This window comes from Cuculus canorus, chromosome 19 (genome assembly GCF_017976375.1).
Source record: "Cuculus canorus isolate bCucCan1 chromosome 19, bCucCan1.pri, whole genome shotgun sequence".
In the NCBI taxonomy this organism is placed as follows: domain Eukaryota; kingdom Metazoa; phylum Chordata; class Aves; order Cuculiformes; family Cuculidae; genus Cuculus; species Cuculus canorus.
Genome location: NC_071419.1, coordinates 8,250,764 through 8,271,661, shown reverse-complemented (window position 1 = coordinate 8,271,661; position 20,898 = coordinate 8,250,764).

The window sequence follows — 20,898 nt, the reverse complement described above, 5'->3', positions numbered from 1 at the left end:
TCACTGTCTTTGGCGGAAGAGGTCTTTAACTCATCCATGTTCTTGGCTCCATTGGACTCCAAGACCATCTGTCTATTTTCAGTCAAGTCTCCCCAAATTCCCTGCCCAGTGCCATGAAGCCACCCGAGAATCCTTTCCTCCCGAAGTCCAGCCCAGTCATAATTGCTTCCCATGTAGGCCAGCTATTGCAAAACCTGCGGAGAGAATTGGGAGCCTTAGCAAACCAAAGAGACAGCATCTTGCCCAGGAATAGTAACATGTTTGATTTGTCACTCATGCGATCTTTTAGTCCTTATGACTGAAATATCAGAGAAATACTTCCTTTTCCCCCATCTGCCCCATTGCCATCCATTCTCTCATCTGCTTTTCTCTCTTAATCTCCCTAAGACTCAAGTGCCTATCTCATTAAGAGATATTTATGTTTTTCAGTCCACTGGCATAAGGTTTTGTGAGCCTTCTCAAGTCTTTCAAGGGGAATCTGAATTTATTAAAGGAGCTTCTTCTCCTTTTGCTGCTCTGTGTCTGAGTTCCAGCACTGGAGGCTGGGAGGTACTGCCTGTCCACTGGAACCTCTCTCCTGTCTCTTAGAAACCCTCAATTCACGTGAGGCAGTGCCAGTGGGGAGAGAATCATAGAATCACTAGGTTCAAAAAGACCTCTAGGATCATCAAGTCCAACCATTCCTATCTGCCACTAGAAGGAGTGAAGCAGAAGAAGGAGAAGCGGTGAAGGTGTTAAATCATTTAGTGCAGCTTCATCTTCCCCCTGCTTACCAGGGAACTTGGACAACCTCCTGCCTGCTTCAGAAAGAAGCAACATTTAATGTTAGTAAAGGTAGCCAAATATAGCCATACCCGACCTGGAAGGGAATATCGGAAGGAGGCATAAGAAGAGCCAAAAGCTAAAGGAAATATTTTCCTCATTGATACCTCAGTGTGAAAATCTGAAATATTACTTGTCTTTAATTCCCACAATATCCATTAAACAACACAGCCGTGCTACATCCAGACATTCTCTTAGGCTGTGCAGCAATGTCACTCTCAGATTATGGCTCAGAGGTGAGGGAAGGGAACCTCATCCAGACCATGGTGTAAGTACATGTTATACACAAAATTTGTTAGAAAACCTGACAAATTAGGGTTTTTTTGGTGTATAAAGCTGAGAGCACACCTGCAAACTAACAGAGCCGTGGGCTGGCTGTTCAGATCGTGACCTTCTGGCTCATTCTGGAACGGTGGAGCAGACCTTGCTTTGCCTGCAAGCTGTGAGACTCTTGAGCTCTCTCTGTCCTCCCAGGATTTGACATGGATTGTGGCAGTGACCTTATGTGGTCACGGTCACAACAAGGACTCCCTGCATCAGATCAGGATCCTGCTGTGTAAGATATTATACAAAGAATGAAAAAAAAAACTACTCAAAAATTATGAAGGCTCACTAAAAATAGCTCTTGATGTTCATTATTTCCTCTGACTTCTCTGTTTTGGAGGGATATGAAATCCTCATGTGCTGATATGGATAAGGAAGGGTTAGGTGAGTAGCACTTCCGTTTGTTTATTGTTTGTGTTAATATTAATTTAGTGAGTGAAAAACTAGACTTACTACATTTCTTTTATGTCTTAAAACCATCTACTGCTCAGATGGGAGCGGGTCACATAATAACAGGTAGAGCCCAGACCCTGGATGTGTTACTGAGTTGATTAGAATGATTCATGATGGCATCTTGCAAGCACAGAACAGAGGGGCTGAGGAACGAAACACACATCCTCACGTGCACTTGCAGTTCTCTATAGGTCCCTGTGATGTTCTACAGAACCTACATACCTCAATAAAAAGAGACTCTTTGTGGATCTGTGTGAAAACAAGAAGGGGAAGTTGTGGCAGAGGAAGGAAGCCATGGTATGTGGTGACCATGAACTGCTGCCATAACTACCCAAAAGTTCTTGCTCTGGTTCATACTGTGGGAAATAGATGTCACTTGGCTACCAGAGTGGCACAAAACAGGCAGCAGTACTGCAAGCTGCTTTCCAGCAACTCTTCCAACTGCACAGCCCACAGCCAGTGTTGTAGCTAATTTGCTGAGGGAATAGTCTCAAACCTTCCTAATCCTTAATTTCATATCTTTAAATCACTCTCTTGCTGAGTATTGGCCAGGGTAGGAAGAAGCCCATGACGGACCTTTCCTTTTTGACTTGTTGGCTGGGGATACCCTGAGAAAGAACAGGGTAAGAGGAGGTCTCATTGCTAAACCCCATCTCTGTTCTATCAGTCTGGGCATAGAGGTCTGGACGACAAAGTCACAATCAGACTGAGTCTAGACCTCTCTCGGGAGCATTCTGAAGTCCTGTTTTGCAGAAGGTACCTCGGAGGTGGCAATGTTGTTTCTAAGGCTGTACACAGGACAGAAAGAATTCAGGTTTTGGAGAAGGCTTTTGCTACTGAGAATCACAGCAAGGAAGCTGATGAGATGAATTGATTTCATAGCTGTGAATAACATCTCTGTAAATACTGCCAGATGCTCTCCGAAAACCCTGCTGACATGGCAGCAAGGTTAGGGGTTCCAGCTCCCTCGACCACTTCTGTTCCCAGTCTAAGCCCAGAGGCCAAACTATGGGATCCCCATGCTCTTCCAGCCCCTCTCTCATTCCACAAGCAGGATCATTGTGGTTGCACGTGTGTGGTAGGATTCATAGCACCAACCAACGAGCTCTGTTGTGTGCACACAATGAATTATGACACAGATCCCAAAGTGCCTTTCACAAGCTGTACCCTCCTACATCGAGACCTGGCCTAAGCCAGGAGGGAGCATCAGGGAAGCAGATGGCAGCCTGGCAGAGTGATTAAAACCCTAGATATCTGTTTTAATGAATCGCCCACCCAGTAAATTAAATATTGCAATAGTTAGTCCTATTCTATGCTGTCAGTAATCTCAGCCTTATTTACGACACTGGGGAAATGCTGTGCTCTTCCCTCTGCTGCGCATTGTCAGTGGGCTGAATTACAAGTAGGGACAGAAAAGAGACCTGTGGATTTGGTCTGTTTCCCTGAGCAGGAGTTACTGGGTACCACAGTTTAGGGAAAACACCTTGTCAGAGGATTCAGTGGAAGAAATGGGCAACGGCTGAGCTTCTGACTCATGAAGATAGAAGAATACAGAATGAAGATAGAATAGAAGATATATGAAGATAGATATATATGATATATCATGAAGATAGAATAGAAGGTATATGTGTGTCCTGTGCAGGTTTTGACTGGAAGACAAGTACAATTTTTATTGATATTTCTCTGCTTTCTCCAGTGTCACTCTTCTCTTTCTCCCCATTTCAATATCTCTAGCTTGCCATTTCTGTGTGAGATCTGACTTGGAAGTGGAGAATCAAAGCCTTTCTATGGTGTCCTTCTTCTCTCTCGCTCTTTTGTTCTTTGCTGGGATATTGGCAGAGGCACTGATTTGAATTTACCCTGTTAACAAGACTCCTGTCAGTATATTTTATATAGCCAAGCATGATTAAAAAGGACAAGAAGAGCTGTGTGAGTGCTGGTGCTAAACCCTACTACATTCATCACCCACATGGTGGAGGCCATGCTGGAGACACAGCACTTTCTCTGCCTCAGTTTTATTTCTCTCAAGGCTTCCCAGCTGTGGGGTTGGCAACCATCTTTTTCCAGTCTTTTGCAGGGTGCTAGAAAGGAGATGGATGTGTGTCATCAGGAGGTGAGCAAATCCAGCCTGTGCTCTGCTTCTTTTGAGCTTGGGTTAAGGAAGGTTGTTACCAGCTTTTCTCATCCCGTTAGAGGTTCTACTCAGATAAGTCCTGGTAAAGCAGGACTTTGTAGATCATATGTAGATCTCTCGCAGAAGAGGGGCACATTTTCCTGGCCAGGGCTCTGCTGTTCGTAGGATAAGGAGTCCTGAAGACACAAGAACTGGTGAGTTCTGGTGTCTTGCAGACTGTCTGGCTTAGGTTCCTAATAAGTCATAAGCTCCAGCTGAAGGTCTTGGGGCTTTTAGCAGGGTGTTGTGGATGAGGAATCTCTCTGAGCAAAGTTTGACGTAGGTGCGATGGGCTCTGAAGTTATCACTGAGCCTGAAATCTGGGGAGAAATCTTATCTTAGGGCATCTTGCTGGCAGAACTCAGGGTCTAAAACCAAAAGTCTCTGTGACTGAAGTGAAAAACAGAGCCAAGATTTTCATCCAGGATTTCCTAGAGAGAAATATGTGCTGGGCTCTGTGTGGTTCAAAGAGAACGAGTGCAGCCTGTCCAGAGTGCCGTGGATTTACTGCACAACCACAGGGATGAGCACATCAACCCAGGTTTTGTTCATCTGCACTGCCCAGGAGGGTCCAGTGAGCAACTGGGGTTTCTGGCTGACCCCTAGACCTGTTGGGGCTACAGCATCTCTTTCACTGAGAGCATTGGAGAACAGGCCACACAGTCACATCCTTCCCTAGGGATTATCTTTAGAACACACCAACCTTCCCAACTAAATGTTTGTGAAATCCGATGCCTTTCTTCAAAAACGCCAGGTGCCAATGAAAGAATTGGGAGGTTTTGTTGGCTGGGAGCAAGCACGAAAAAACTTAGATGGTTGTTTTGAGGCCAGCTGTGCTGGTTTTCTGTTCATTCATAACTACTGTGAACCATGACATTGGTTGGAGAACAGAGGAAGAATCAGTGCCTGAGTCCGTTCCTTGCACCTCAGCTGCAATGTCTAGGGAAAGCTTGGGAAAGTTTCCATGCCATGGTTATTTATATTTGCCACCCCTGGGTTCTGAACTTTTGTGTGTGTTGGTAATAATATCCCGTTACTAAACTGTAATTTATCTGTGCATCATTTGCATTATTGAACAGCTGTTAGCCTCTCTAAACTGCTTGCCTACCATATTGCATAGATAATAATATCTAATCCATATTAATTATAAATACACAAATCGTCTCCTAAATAAGGCAAAGTTTTGTGAGCCATACAAACCAATGGGTGCCAAGAAACGTTAGCGTTACGCCTGACACCTCATCCTCTGGCTGTCATGTCATGAATAAAGAAGAGCCCACAGCACAAGTTAAGGATGGCATCTGAGCTTTAATAGCCTGCAGCCACTGCCATAAACCCTCCGGCTATGATTTCATCACATCTCACAAGCTAAACTGTGCTGGGCCAATAAGAAACCTCTATGGAGAAATTGGTGCAGGAAGTGGGACTCCAATTATTATTCACTACCTGGAGTTTGTCGGCAGCGATCTATGCTGGACTAACCCCACCTTGTGGTGTTGATGAGGTCTGGCTGACCTGTTTTGGAAGAAAACCTTGATTTCTAACCAAATAAAAATATTGAAGCCCCCTAAAGGTTTGCCTGATGGAAGTGGAAGTCTAAAATGAGCCCTTGCAGGTGGCTCGCTTTCCTCTGTTGGCTTTCTCAGAAGAAGCCTATGGATGTCCCCGCTTCTCTGACCCAGGCTGAAAATTATTCGCATAAGAGACAACATCCACCATGTTTCCATGTGTGGTCATTCATTCCCTTCCACCTCCTTACCGAGGAATTAGATGTTGCTTCTATTATTTTCCATTTTGACTACCTACTGCCTTCTCCTCACAGTCTCCCCTTCACAGTTTCAGATGGGAACGGTATTTCCTCTCCTCCTCTTTGTGTTATAGACCCACGTAATAGTTGAAAATGTCCCATGTTTCTTTCCAGAGGTGGCTGTGTTTCCATTAATGGATGAAAGCTTTGTGGGGTAGTTTCTGCTCCTTGTGGACAGCGTATGAATGGGACAGTATATGAAAACCAAAATAAATGGCAAATTTCTCAGCTTTTTTTCTGCAGTTATAGAGATAATATAAGGACTATATACTGCTTCCCCTCCAGGCATATTAGTATAAATGCCAATGAGATCTTACCTGTGGGTAAACCAGAATACTTGTGAGGTATCCAGCACAGATTGGGCTCTGATTGGAAAAACAACTTCATCACAATAATACTTAAGCTAGGGATAACAATTTTTGTTTTCATGATGGCTAAAAATGACCATGTTTGCCCTTCCCCCCTGCAAATTACGGTGTCTTTTTTCTTACAGCATTGATTTCCTTTAACATTTCAACCAGAGAAAAGAAGAATAATTTCTGGAGAGCCAAGCCACTGAAAGACCCTAATTGTTTGCAATACAGATGATCACAGAACTTAGGGAACACTCTTACAGATTTCATTTCATTATAGATTCGCACTCTTAGCGATTTCAAGAGGCAGATTATGAAGCAGAAAGAAATGGTCACAGATACTTAGAAAATGTTTAAGATCCACGTAGTTCAGCCAAGATTAGTTACAAAGAACCCCAGATCTGTGATTGCTCTGGAGATATAAATATTAGCAGTATATTGCAACCTTAGATTCTGAAAAAATCGTGAGAGCAGTGATAATTGCTGCAGATTGTCTCGGATCCTGATGAAGACTGTGGTAAGTCTGGAGGATTAAACTCCTCTCATGTTTTTATTTAACTGATAAATTCAGACTCTTCCCTCATGCCACACACACACATTCAAGGTACGAGGCATAGAATTCATTTGGGAATGAGATATCACAGCGATATCTCTGTGAGAGGTGGTATCTATGCCTCTAAGGCTCCATCCTGGAGTCAGATCTATGTCTGTGACTGCTCTTTGCCTCCCTCCCTCTCATACCAAAACCACCTACATGAAAGCTCAGCAGAGCCTTCCCTGCTGTTCCTGGTCAGCCGAAATGCCTCTGCCTGTGAGCCAGAAGCTTGGATTAGGGCTTTGGAGGGGAAACCAGCAGCGATGCTCCAGGCTGATTTGAAGTAGGTCTGCAGGAAAGCTGTGGGGCAAGTTAAAGATTAATTAGTTCACAGGGAAAACTATAGCTGAGACTTTGAAAATTAGATCAGGAGGATCACTAAGAAATATGCAGCAGGGAACAACCTTACTTTGGAAAAAAGAGAATCAAAAAAGAGCTAGGTATATTCTGGTGCTGGTTCCTACGTTGCATGTGCAATAATCAATCCTTTGTGAACAGGAGATGCTTTCTCTAAAAACCTTTTCAAATTGTCCCTGCTTCTCCCAGAGGATTGCGCACGACTAGAGAGAAAGTGCAAAAAAAAAGACAGGATGGCAGCTGTGTTTAGTGCTGTATTTTTCTCCTTAAAACCGAGTTTAAGTCCTGTCTGCCTTATCTGGGGGCCAGTAGAGGGAGACAAGCCTCTGAGCTTAATTCAGGAGTGTTTTCTCCTCTCCTAGTTGTCAGGTTCTTTTTTTTTTTTTTCTTTTTCCTCTTCTATATTATTATTATTTGGGTTGAAGTATTGTTTTTATGAAAAAAGAGCTATAAATGACCCTTACCTTGCAGTTACAGAGAAGATTAGATTAAAAATGCTGCAGGGAGATTTAGGTGAGTGAACACACGGCAACAATCCTCCTGTGGCAATAATACACGGAGCAAATTGGCCCAGGTAGGGGCTTGGAATGCTGTGGAGTATGTGTTTTTCTGTATAAGAAAGTCTCTCCATCACTGCTCGCATTTGTGCATGGGTACAGGCTTATCAGAAGACTGGGTTTGATAGTGGATTCTCAGGATCTGGTGGTAAAACTGGAAACTGGACCTGTAAAACATCATTTTTTTCCCGGCTCACAACATCTTTAGCATAGTCAGTGCAAGAACGGAGTGCTGCAAAGGGGTGCATTCCTTCAGTAAAATTTCCAGGAGCTGGGCAATAACTTCAAGGCTGGGGATTGCCCTTAGGAGGGATGGGATGTCTTGCATTAGTTTCAGTCCCCAAAAAGGTATGTGGGGGTTTTTTTCCTTGCTTTTTTTCCCCTTTTCTGTGCTTGTAAAGAAGTGGAAGGGGTGTGTGGGACAGCAATGCATGGCATCGTGTGTGTGGGCACTGTGTGGCTTTGGCAGCGTGTGTAGGTGAAGCGTGTTTCCCTGTGTAGAAGTGAGTGACTTGTCTGCAAGGACAGACAGGCAACACTAAAATTAGTGAATCCCGTGCAGACCGGCTGAAACTGGGACTTGCAGAAAGAAGGTGCATAGCAGCACGTCCAAGAGCTCTCTGTGTGTGGAAGGGGTGCAGGGTTGGTTCCAAGTGCTTCTCTAAGTGTTGGTCACAAGCAGCTGGAAGGCCCTGAGTGCATGCACGTGGCATGAGCATCCCCTGCATGTCCACGCACACGTCATCCTCCTGAATCTTTAGATTCAACTCTTTCAGAGCATGAGATGGTCGTATGCGCGTGCGTGCACGCGTGCGTGTGAATTCCCTCTGAGCTTCTGTTCATTTGTGTGAGCCGGGGAGGAGCAGTTTTTGGATTGGGTATCACATGTGGATTTTTGACTGTTTTGCCTCCAAGTCCTCAGCAGAAATTTGAGCAGATAAGACTGGGTAGCAGCTGGGAATCCAGCACAACCAGGGACAACAAAGGATGAAAGGAAGCAAGCAAACGAATCAAGCTTTTTGAAGTCCTTGCAGAAAGAGCCCTTCACTATATTTAGTGAACCTCACGACTCCATCAGAACAAAACTGTCGTCACTGGAGGGAAGAGACGAGAAGTTGCCCTGAATGAAAATAATTCAGGGAATAGTGCAGAGGAAAGGCAAGAGGGAATACAGAATGGAAAGGACAAGGTTTTAAATGATCTCTCATTTTCACCCACTAAAATAACTCTGAATTTTCTCATCTCCTTTGAGGGGCTGCTGACTGTGTGCCCCTGTGAGCTTTGGGGAGCGTGGATGTTGGCCTGGTGGTGCACAGAGCAGTCCTTCACTGTGTCACATCCCTCTCCAGGTGACATGCTGCAGAGCCAGACTTTCCTGCTGCTCACGGAGGTTTTACATTGGCGTAGCTTTGATTTCCAAGGGTGTTGCCCTCGCCCTGCCATTTCTGGAAGGAGAATGAGGAGAGAAGCGGGTGCTTGGAAGAACCTACCAGGAATATACTTCAGCTATAGGCAAGAGGATAAATCCAGCATTGGTTTGGCTGCTTTTGAGGGTGCAAATTTGATGAGATGAACCTGGGCAAATACCTATTTCATCTTTATCTCCTTTTCAGAGGCTGTTTGCACAGCAGCCTTAGGGCTTCTGCTACCTTCTAACACTGTATTATCAATTACCCTAATTAGAGGTTGGCACCTGCCTGACACCAAGTATTTTTCATTCATTCTAACCCTTTTCTTGCCAGTCCCTACAGCCAATACTTCCAGAACCTTTCCTCTATAACACACCAAAACAGGAAAGAAAAGGAAAAAGCAAGGTTAATGTCAGCTTGATTGGTGGCAGGCTGCAGAGCTGTTCTCCACCAGTGCATACATCGTGAGGACCTGTGTTTGCATGGATGATATTAAGTACAAAGGAGGTAGGTGGTCAGGCCCTCACCTTGAGGATTTAGTCACTTCTGTGCCTGGGTGCCACGCTCGGGCCTTGGCAGGCAGATTTCCCTCCTTCCAGCACACAGCATCTCACCCCCTTAATATCACTTTCAGCGTGATACACAAAGTGAGCCAGAAGTAGCACAGATAAGCAGCTAAGCATAAGCTTAAATTTGTTTTCCATAAGCATGTAGACAGCCAGCTTCAATCACACCAGTATATGCTGAGAGTTAAAACAAAAGGGGCAGCAACATTGTCAAAGGAAGCTCATTTCCAAATGGCTAATAATGACAGTAAGGCTTTTGATTTATCTCTAATCTTTTTGGTAGCAGTAATCGTTGTAGCATCTTGCCACCTCCCACACATTAATGGGTTTATCAGCACAAGCCCACTATGAATGGGAAGGATTATCATCCCTGCTGACAGATGGGGAGGGAAGGCTCCAGGAAGGTAGGATCACACATTGCAACCACAGCCAGGCAGGAAGGGAAGACCCGGGAGTCCCGACTCAACAGCATGGCTTAGACTTTCTCAATGTTTTCCAGGTCAAAGACAGTTTATCCAAAGCAAAACAATTTCTCTGCCTCTCCTCAGCTGCAAACAGGAGTAAAAAATTTACCCATGATAAGCTTATAGGCATGCACAGCGAGTATGTGTTTGTGTTTAGACGGATGTGTTTGTGAGCATGTTTGCTTGTGTGTGTATGCATTTGGAGAGGCTGATGAAGATTACTCTGGAGCATTAGGTTGTTGTCTCTGCTTTAGTTTGTAATCATATTTTCTGCACTTTCGGAGGCCTCTGACTGTTTATCGGGACCCTCCTGGGGTTTATGACGTACCAACTGAGAAAACTGATCTGTGCATGGCTCAGGGAAGCGATGTGTAGCAGTTCCTAAAGGCCAGGGATAATGGGCTGCTTTAGAGTAGGAAACGGGGATTTTTTTTTTAACATTTTCTTGACATAAGAGGGACCTTTTTCAAAGGCTTGTAGTGATAAGACTAGAGGGAATGGCTATAAACTGGAGAGGGGCAGATTTAGGCTAGACACAAGGAAGAATTTCTTCACTCTGAGGGTGGGTAGGCACTGGAACAAGTTTTCCAGAGCAGTGGTGGCTGTCCCATCCCTGGAGGTGTTCAAGGCCGGGTTGGATGGGGCTTGGAGCCCCTGGGAGGTGTCCCTGCTCATCACAGGGCAACTGAAATTAGATGATCTTTAAGGTCCCTTCCAACTGAAACCGTTCCATGATTCTACGATAATGTGGCAGCAAAAATGCAGAGCAAAATCTAAACTTATCTCTAGCATCTTGGGAATCTGCTTGTATTTGCCATGCTGCTGTTGTCTTGAGTACATGTGATGCAGCCCTGAAAAGACATATAGACCTCTGAAAATATCTGTTCAGGAAGAGGTTTTCCACAGAAGCTATAAAACATTCATAACACCTCCATTGTGCTGTAAATCTTTAGCAGGAGTTGATAACAGTGCATGAATTTTTAATGTAACATTTATAAATGGTTATTAAAACTATCCTTAAAGTAAAGTGTCAGTTTATTTTTAATTAACTGTTGGCTATTTAAGCTCCTGATGGCCCCAGGGCAGATCAACAGTCTAACAAGTTAATATTCTAGATTAACCCTTCAGTTGCTGCCTCTTTGCCTGAGGAGGATGAAGAAGTATATACAGGATCAACAACAAGTGGTTATTTCTCACTCACTGAAGAGAAATGTCATAATTTCACGGAATGGGCTTTCTTAGTGCTCAGTGTAAGAAGTTTTAGAGGCTGTGGAGCGATTTATTGCCTGCATATTGAACAGATACAGACAGATAGCAGAGCTGGGTGATTCTTCTTCAAAAGAAACGCCGAAGATAAATATTTGCATGGCACTGGTGAGAAGAATTTTCCGTTGAGGTTAATGAGATTGGATCAAACATTTCAAATTGCACCAATTACAATTTCAGGCAACCCACATACGATGAGCAGCAGCGCTGTGTGATTTGTGAATACAGGTTCGGTTACAAATGTTGCAATTCCCTCTGCAATTTCAAATTTGGCATCACGAAACCTGTAACTGTTTATTTAACAAAATATGCTATTTGGTAGGTTCCATCCTCAGTGAGCAGTGTGAAAAGTATGAGGAGGAAACTGATTTCAGTTTTTAGATAATTAATATTGTATATTTTTCTAACTGGCAATTTTGCAAAGTTTCAAATTAAATTACTCTTCAACATGTCATATACATTTTGCATTTGTAATTGTCATTGAAATTAGACACAGATATTATCTTTTCTGTAATTGTTGATACTCTCCTTGAGACGGCTCCTGTGGTTATTCTTTGAAAATGAGGGTCGGGATAGTGTATCCCTATGAAGCAGTTTGGTTTCAGTGCTACTAACATCCTAAAAAGGGTCAATTCATAGTGGTTTTGCCACTTAAATGACAATTTGTAGCCCAAATCTGCCACACAGAGGTATTTGTGGTGGCAAAAAGGCCTGGCACCAGAGAAATTTAGTGTTTCCTGGTGGATTTGGGGTTATTGTACTCCAGAATTGTGAAATTTCTTTGCTTCCTTCTTTGCCCGGCTCAGTTATACCCAGGGCTCATTGGAGCAAAGAGCCAAATTCTTTCTCTAGATGGGAGTTCATGAGCTGAACTTTGCATTGCCAGTGGCCCTGGAGTTGACAGTGAAAGGTCGGTGTTTCCAGACAGCCCTTCAGAGCTTGTTTCTCTTTGATTTATCAAGAGCTGCGCTTGGGTGACACCAGGTTTGGGTCCCAAATCCTGGAGAACATGGATATCCCCTGCTTTGCCTCAGCTCCAGCGCCGTGAAGCCAGGCTCTCCCTCCGCCCCTGGTTTCTTTGTAAAGCTCATTCTCCTGATCAGCGTTGCTGTCGCTGTCTTTGCCATCTCTTCCCAACCAACTAATCCCTGCATATGCCCTCTCATGCCTGTTGATTGAAGGCTAAGCATCCCTGGGCAAATAATCATTATTTAAAGTTATGTTTTATTTTCCGTTCCAGATGCTTTTCCCCCCTCCTTCCCCAGATGATCAGCCTGTGCCTTGGGAAAGCATGAACTTCAGAGCTTTGGAGCATGTAAAGCAACAAGGCATCAAGGCAGCAGAGTGACACAAGCGGCAATATCCTTCGGTAAATGCCGTTCAATGCAGCAGAGCTTCCTAGCGATTAAAGGAGTCTTGGAAATGTCATAGCCCTGACCAAATGAGATAATTTGTATCTTCTGTCACTGGAATCAAATCCTCTTTTTTTTTTGTAATTAACTTGCGACTGTGGGAAGGTAGGAGCAAGGATGGGGGTAGGGAAGGGAATTTCGTGGGTAATCCAGCTGCAGTATGGAAATGATGGTTGGGTAATTGTGCTCTCTAAATGAACTTGACTCGATAGTTGGTGTCAGGTTTTGTTAAGTGCCCTGGGCCAACAGAGACTAATTAGGAATGCATTAAATATTAAAGCTCCCTGACACTGGGGCATTGATGGTGACAGAAGAAAAGAGATCCCATAACCTAATCTGCACCCAACAGGAGCAATTTATGTTCCCTTCTTATAACAAAGAAAAATCCAATTATTTGGCCTGCTGGAAAAATGTATTTAAAGGAAAAGTTAATTTAGAGGGGGAAAAAGTTTATATGAAAAAATAATACAGATGCTGTCCACACAGCCTGTGAGTGTCCGCTCCCCTGCAGTTCTAGTTTTGTTGATTACTTTCTGTTATGAACAGGGAGAATATTTCCCTGTTATGAGGCTGTCAGCTGGATTTGGCATCCCAGAAGTGAAAGGCTGGAATGGAAGATTGCGTTTTCCTTCCTCTGTGGCTCAGGTCAGCTGGATACATCAACAGATGGTCAGCAGGAGATGCCTGTGGCCATGCATTAAGGATTTGGGGTGCTGGCATGGTATCCCTGCGCTGTAGGGTGAGCAGTGTGGTGGGCATGCAGCAGTCTGCCTGTACTTATATAGGGCACTTTTGAGGTGAGGCATGTATAAAGCTTTCAAAAATACTGGTAATTGACTCTTTTCCTGTCTCTCTAACAGAAACCAGCCTTAACAGCTCCACCTCCACACTTTGCTGTATCTACCAGTTTCGAGGGCAATTTTGTCTGACCTTTAGTTAGATGTCCTGCTCCACCAGGCAGCTCATTTCTGCTGGTCTGTCTGCTTATGCAATCTAATCAAATCCAGAATGGAATATAATCAGCTTCATCTCGTAACCGCAACTTGCACAAATATCCGTCTCACTGTCTGCCGTCCTGTCTATGCATCTATCTAATTCCATCTGTCGGGCTGGTTCTGTAACTGGGATTTTAGCAGCTGCCTGTCATTGCTATGGTGAGGTTTGGTAGAAATTACGGGTTGGGTACCCAAACACCTCAACCCTGGTGGGAGTGATGGGGTGGAAAGGGAAAGGCAGGCTTAGGTGTGCAAATCCACATTGTCTGACCTGAGGATGCAGCCAAGCATCCCTCTTTGTGTGTACAGGGGTGGTACCTGTCCACACTCGGAGCAACACGTGCGTACACAAACACACCTGGGGCTTCTCTCTGTTCTTTTGTCCTCTTTTGTTTTCTTTTTTTTTTTCCTGAAAACAAACAAGAGGAAAAAAAAAAAGCAAAGAAAAAGAAAAATCCTGTTCATTTATGAAATTACCAGAGGACCATTTTCTAAAGGAAGTTGGTTGCCATGGGTTACCAGATGCTTATCTGCCACCGGTGTTATTTTACTAACTGCAGCCATTACAGGGAGAGGCTAAAGAAGGAAAGCTGGGCTAGCTGTGAACATCAAAGCACTACCTGCCTGGGTAACTCTCGCTGCCATCCACAGAATAGCAGAGAGTTTGTTCCCCAGGGGGAGCTGGGAATCAACTTTTCCAGTTGCTTGGCTTTTCTTGTGCCGTTGGGTTTCACAGTCCATCAACAGCACAACTCTGCAGCAGCCCGGCTTGCAGCAGGCTGGCACTGAATATAAACTTGATTCAGAACTTGCTTTTCGTCCAGAACAAGGGGAAGGAGAAGGCAAGAGGAGTGTCCGAGGTGTCCAGAGAAAGAAGCCTGCGGTTTTGTTCGGGTAGTAGGGTCACTCTGAGCTGATCAGGGCCAGGTGGAATCAAAACCGGCTTTATAGAGCAATGCTGTTTTGTGACTGTGCCGCAGTTTGCATTCATGTGATGCTTCTGAGCAACGCTAATAAAGAGAAAGAACTTCACCAAGGAGTTTTCTGGGAAGAGGGAAAGTAGGAAGAGCACTAAAGAGACCTAGCCTCGGAGGCTTGTGGGAGGAGGCAGAGAGGTCTTAGACAAAATAGGAGCACCTGGGCCCTTGTTACAGGCCTTGATGCACTGATATGCTTGATTTGAGTCTCTTTTGATGGTTTCTTATCTGCGCCTCCCCCATGTCCTTAAGGGATCCCCAACACGAGCCTTTGGCCCTGCTGCCCTGTACGCCCACATCACCTCGTTAGCTTTGCAGAGTTATTGATTATTTCTGTTTCCCCTCATTCCTGTCACAAATCTACTCCTTTGACCCATGTCTTCAATATTGTGGATCCCCAAATTCCACTTTCTCTATGGTCTATCCCAGCCGTGGGTATTTCTGAGCCCCGTTGGCCCTGCAGCCCTCCTTACTACCTGCAACTTCAGCCTCTCCATCAGCACCCAGAGAGTACTTTGCTACTACAATAATGAGAGAAAAAGAAGCTAAAAACAATACTTTACATTTCAAATAACTCCTGACACATCCCTTGTCTTTTCCTAACAGAATGACAAGTGACTTTATCTTGAAAGAGAAGGCAGCCTCCTAGAGCTGTCTACATTGTCAGGAAAAATAATTTGTAAATTCTCTGATTACCTCTGTCACTGCTTGACTTTTCCATCCTTTTTCATTTCTCCCTCCTGCTAGAGTCCCTTTATGTGCTATTTCCCAAAGTGCTGCACTTACTTTGAATGTTTTCAGCCAAAAGAAACCTCCCTCTCATCTAAAGGTAGGAAGAAAAAAATCTCCCTGCCCTGAATGAATTAACACAGCTCTATTTCTCTCTCTCTGTGGTCCCCGCATCTGGATCTTGTATAGCATGTGAATTTTAAAAATAGCTTGGTCCTTATGACTTGTTAAACTGAAAAAAAAAGAATGTTAATGAGAGAGAAAGACACACAGAAGCCCTGGAAGGAGGATTTGTTCAATGCAAGAATAACTAAAATATTTACTAATGAGAGAGAAAAGAGAAAGTAATTTAAAAGATTTAAAATAGTTGTGTAGGCTTTTTTTTTTTATTCATGCCTCCTTTCGTTTTCATTACGTATTTCAATATTTGCCTACCTTTCCAGCAAAAGACTTACCTCAAGTGCGTACAAATTATCTGGCATTTGGTTAGGAACAATATGTCTAATTATGACTCTAAAGACCTGAAATATTTTTGACTTAAGCTAAAAGTCAAACTCAAAAAAAAAAGTAAAATTAATAATCCGTTTAAAATTCATTCCCATGATCAGTGCTGTACAGAACACCTCAATGTGAAAGATTAAAACAAGGGGAATGTGAAAACAGGGGCGAAAAAAAAAAGACAAAGAAAAATGGAATTTCCCACATTAACCCTACTGAAGACATGGGAAAACTGTTGTTTGTTTGTCTGGATTTGGGTTACGTCCACCCTATACCTTTCTGATGCGAGAACATAGAATGATTTGGGTTGGAAGGGACCTTAAAGCCCATGCAGTTCCAACACTCTGCCTTGGGCAGGGACACCTCCCACTGGATCAGAGGCTTCAAGCCCCATCCAACCTGGCCTTCAACACCTTCAGGGATGGCGCAGCCACAACTTCTCTGCACAACCTGTTCCAGTGCCTCCCCATCCTCACAGGAAAACATTTCTTCCTGATATCTAATCTAAATCTCCCCTCTTTTAGCTTAAAACCATCTCCTGTTGTCCCATCTCTGCACTCCCTGATAAAGAGCCCCTCCCCAGCTTCCCCGTAGCCCCCTTTTAAGTATTAGAAGGCTGTTTTAAGGTCTCCCTGGAGTCTTTTCTTCTCCAGGCTGAACAACCCCAACTCTCTCATCTTGGCTGAGAAACCCTTGTGGAGGGAAGCGCTGCGGGAATGCTGCAGCACTGTGAGACCTAAGGGGCTCCGTGTTGGGGTAACCTCACCCCACCAGGCTTTACCCCTCACGCTTCCCATCAGCCTGCTACTCCTTGCACGCTTGTACACGTCCCGTGGCTTGTGCAAACACCCGGTGAGGCTTCTGCTCTGCCAGTAAAGATGCAGCACTGTGGAGCCAAACCCTCCACCCTGCACACCAATAATGAGGTTCAAACTGTGGTGATAAATAACTATTTACTACTGTAACTCCTAGTCACTGTTTTTCCTCAACCTGAATAACTAATGAAACGCAATTGAGCATATTAATTATATTCCCCCGGGGGGTGAGAAGGAGGAGGATAAGCAGCAGCATCTCCAGAGGGTTGCCTGCACTCCAGCAATTCATCTGCGGTTTAGAGGGCAGAGTGACCCATCCTCTTGAAGATGCATAGGTTGCAGGTGTGCTTATTTCATGAAGAAGAAAGGCATTGCCAAATAAAGAACAGATGGCTCCAGTCACCAGTTATTTATTTCTACAATTAGCCACAAGCTGTGATCTCAGACCTTAAAGAAATTGTCAGTTTCTGTGAAATTCCTTCTTGCATCAGGGCAGAGGTGTGCACCACACAGCCTGGGTTACGGCAATGGCAACTTGCGGGCTAGGACGTTCCCAGCTGGAGTACACATTGCTTTTTGGCTCCTTAAAGAACTGCAGTATGGTAAGAAAGATTTCAGGCACTTCTCTGTACCTGGTGGAGCCCATGTGAACATCAAGGACAGTTTAGTCTTGTTATGTAGGAAAGCATTCAAGTCTGAGTTAAATTCAGCTCTGTTATCACCTTGTGTAGCTCTTTCTCCGTTACCTTATTTCTCCTCTGGTTATTTTTCCAGCTCATCCTCTTTTGATCTCTGTGTTTCTTTTACTTTCTTCTTATTTCTTCGGCTTTCCTTTTCTTGCGTTATGTCTTGTCAGACCCGCACTCGGACTCCTTTTAAGGTAGGGTAAAATGATCAAGAGCAGTGAGGACTCACTCTGGCGCAGAGGCAGGAGGAGTCAGACCATGCGCGTTTAATGAAGGGTGGTTGCAGGCTATTGCTCTGACAACATGCTGGGAGATGGTACAGCACACGTTATCTGGCTTCACAGGACCTGGCTTTGCTAACTCCCTGTCGTATCGTTAAGCCTATCTCAAAGGTAGGATCAACAGAGCAATGGGAATATTTGATTTCCTGCTGGAAGCATCAGGCAGGATAGAGGTTTGCCAGCTCATCTAAGCTAGCTGGTCTATTATTTTTTTCAGATGGTAGCTGCTAAGCTGGAATTGTTAGCAAATGCAGGCCTGCAAGCATCTAGGTGGGTAAATAATTTGCTAGTTCCGTTACAAAGATGCCAAAAAACATCCCATGACAATACTTTTTAATGACCCAGGATAGTCAATAAATAGCAAGAGTGAAGGGAAAGAATTACAGAACGGCTTCATCTGTGTAAACTTCTGCTTTTGACTTAACAAAGGCATCTTTATTTTGGTTTGAATAGCTCCATACAGACAAATACAAGAATGCATTTTTCAGCTATTTAACAACAGTGACAAAACTACTCCACACCTCAGACAAACCCAGAAATGCTCAAACTTAAACCTGAAGAAAATTATCGGCCTCTATGGGAAAGAATCTAATGAAATCCAATCAAATCTCAGCTGGAAGAACACGGAATGGTGGCTTTGGGCATAAATCAGACATGGAATTAATTTTGTGCTTTATTGCATGCCTTAAAAATAAAAAGAGGGCACCCTACGCCTGGGAGTGCTGAACAGATTGAAATTATGTCCACAGACCGCCAGCTCCGGAGTTCAGGCAAACAAGACTGGTTCAAAATCAATATGTATCCTACTGGCGATAAAAATGCCCACAAAAGCATTGATGATAGTGAAGTCTTTTGTCTTTATTGTAGTTTCCAGAGTGAGGGAATGAATCTGTGCCATGGGTAATACGTAAGGGAGCAGGTGACAAGATCTATGAAGGTGGAGGCGTCTGGGGTTTCCCTGGAGTCACTGAGTGCTATGGAGAAGATGAGAAGTGTTTTGCTCTGCACATCTTAAAAATACAACAGTTCTATAGCTCATAGGAAGTGCTGGAGTGAGTCAGACTTTTTATCCAACCACCATGGACTTCTGATGCTGAAACCTCTGTAAAGACAGCGGAGGAAACTGGGCACAGTTAAAATTTCATGCTGGTGTTCATTAGGTAGAACTTAGAATTTCTTTTGTTCTCAAACTAAATAGTGATGTTCCCTTCTTTGTACCTGCCTCAAGCTTCTCTAAACATTGGTAGGATCATAAAATTATAGAATAATAGAATCATAGAATGGTTTGAGTTGGAAGGGACCTTAAAGTTCATCTAGTTCCAACCCCCCTGCCACCGGCAGAGACACCTCCCACCAGACCAGGCTGGCCAAGGCCCATCCAACCAGGCATTGAACAACTCCAGGGACGGGGCAGACTTCTCTGGGCAACCCGTTCCAGTGCTTCACCACCCTCGTTGTGAAGAAATTCCTCCTTATGTCTAGTCTAAATCTGCCCCTTTCTAATTTATAGCCATACAGTGGCTCATACTTATGACTGAATACTCATAGTGTGATCCCACTGTGATGGATATGTGAGAAGAGAGTCTCGTTCCAGTTCCTGGGTTTGTTGGCTCTTCATTTTCTGTCATCATAAAAGGTAGCACAGAGTTAAATCTGGAGTTTCTACCCCAGGTCTTTATCCTAGCTTGCAATGAAAACTTTAGCCAGTCACTTATTACGGATGAGTAAAACTAAAATAAAGAGTTTTGAAGTTAAAGAACACTTTGGTTTGGATACTTTCACTGCAATTAGTTACAGTTTATAATAATAATAGTAACAGTAATAACAGTTACAACAATAACAGAATATTTTGGTTTTATTTACTGAATTTCAGATCAGTTGAGTATTAAACACCTATTTAGTGATGCATTCCTTGCTTGTTGACATGCCAGAGATAATTCCAAAAAGCATGTACAAAAATATCCTCAAGCCTAGTAATGAACTTCCTACACCAAAAATTAAAAGTACAAGAGGAATTCTTCTAGCTGTTAAAGCAGAAAAGCTGTGTCCAGCTTACAATTTTTAGGAGTCAATATTTATGGTGTCATAAGTAAAATGTGTTCGGTATTTTGTTGCACTGTTTTCAAGCAAAACATTTAGAACATTGAAATATTTGAGCCACGTTTCTATTTTTAATCCATCCAATTCTGGCCAAAAGTATATATAGCGTGTTGATTTTTAAAATAAACAAACAAACTTCAGCAAATGTTACATTTTTTTTAGTTTGAGAAACTGCATTTTCCACTGTGTATTTTGAATTCATCCCAATGGAAAGTGTCTGAATAACTCAATAACACATAAAGAACTGAAGGTAAAGGAAAAGAAGTGAAGCATGAATGCTATTTGGCCAAAGCCCAGAATTAGGCTAGGATTATAAAGACGAGCCTGGAGTGATGCAAACCCTCTTAAGTGAGGCCTAATGATTCACAAATGACATGGAATGCGTAGGTTGAGACATTTGTATCCTACATTCAGACAGTAAAGGATTTGAAAAGCGTAAGACAAGAGTTATTGGCCTAATAAGAAAAAGGGCCAAAATCAGTTCCGTTGTACTTAGCATAAATCTGGGGGAATTGTGCAGGAATGGAGCAAAGATCTCAGCCCTGGAGGTGCTCTGGGGTGGAGACAGTTGAGTGCAGGGGGTGATTGGGCACTCAGGCGGTGTGGAGGTGTTCTCGGGCACGCTGAGATGGAGACTGTTGGGTACTTTCCTGGGAAGGGACCACTGAATCAATACAGAAGGAGATTTAAAGATAAAATCTCTTTCGAGACTGCCATCAACTTTGGGAGCTTTAAACTGGGCTTTAAGGCAGAGGTGCATGCATTTTGATTCTAGAAAAAAGAGCTGTACCATATCGCCTTTGCAATGCAGAGATGTGAGGGGCAGAGACTAAAGACCACGCGCAGTCATGGCTTTCTCTCTCTCCTCCTTTCCTCCTGATATTGAATTCTCCACATTTTTTATTTTAAATTAATTTTCTGAGACAAGAAGAAGATGCTGCCTTATCTTTGTCCTTGTGAATAGCAGATCTTTTCTTGATTGAAGAAACATTTTTATAGCCTAAATGTGCAGGTTAAAGTCATTTTTTGACAGGTAAAATACTTAGCGGTGGCCCACAGTCAATCTCTCCCCCTCTCCACTCCATCCTCTGATTGTGCCCTGCTGATATCTCTGTGTTTTCTCCTCACCAGGAGGTCAGAGCTGCTCTGTAAGCTGCTCACGTGCTAGAAGCCAGTACTCCCAGCTCTGCAGCTGATCATAAGTAATGAAACTGTGGGCAGGTAGAGGACGACTTTGGTGAACGTCTTCAAAGCTGCCC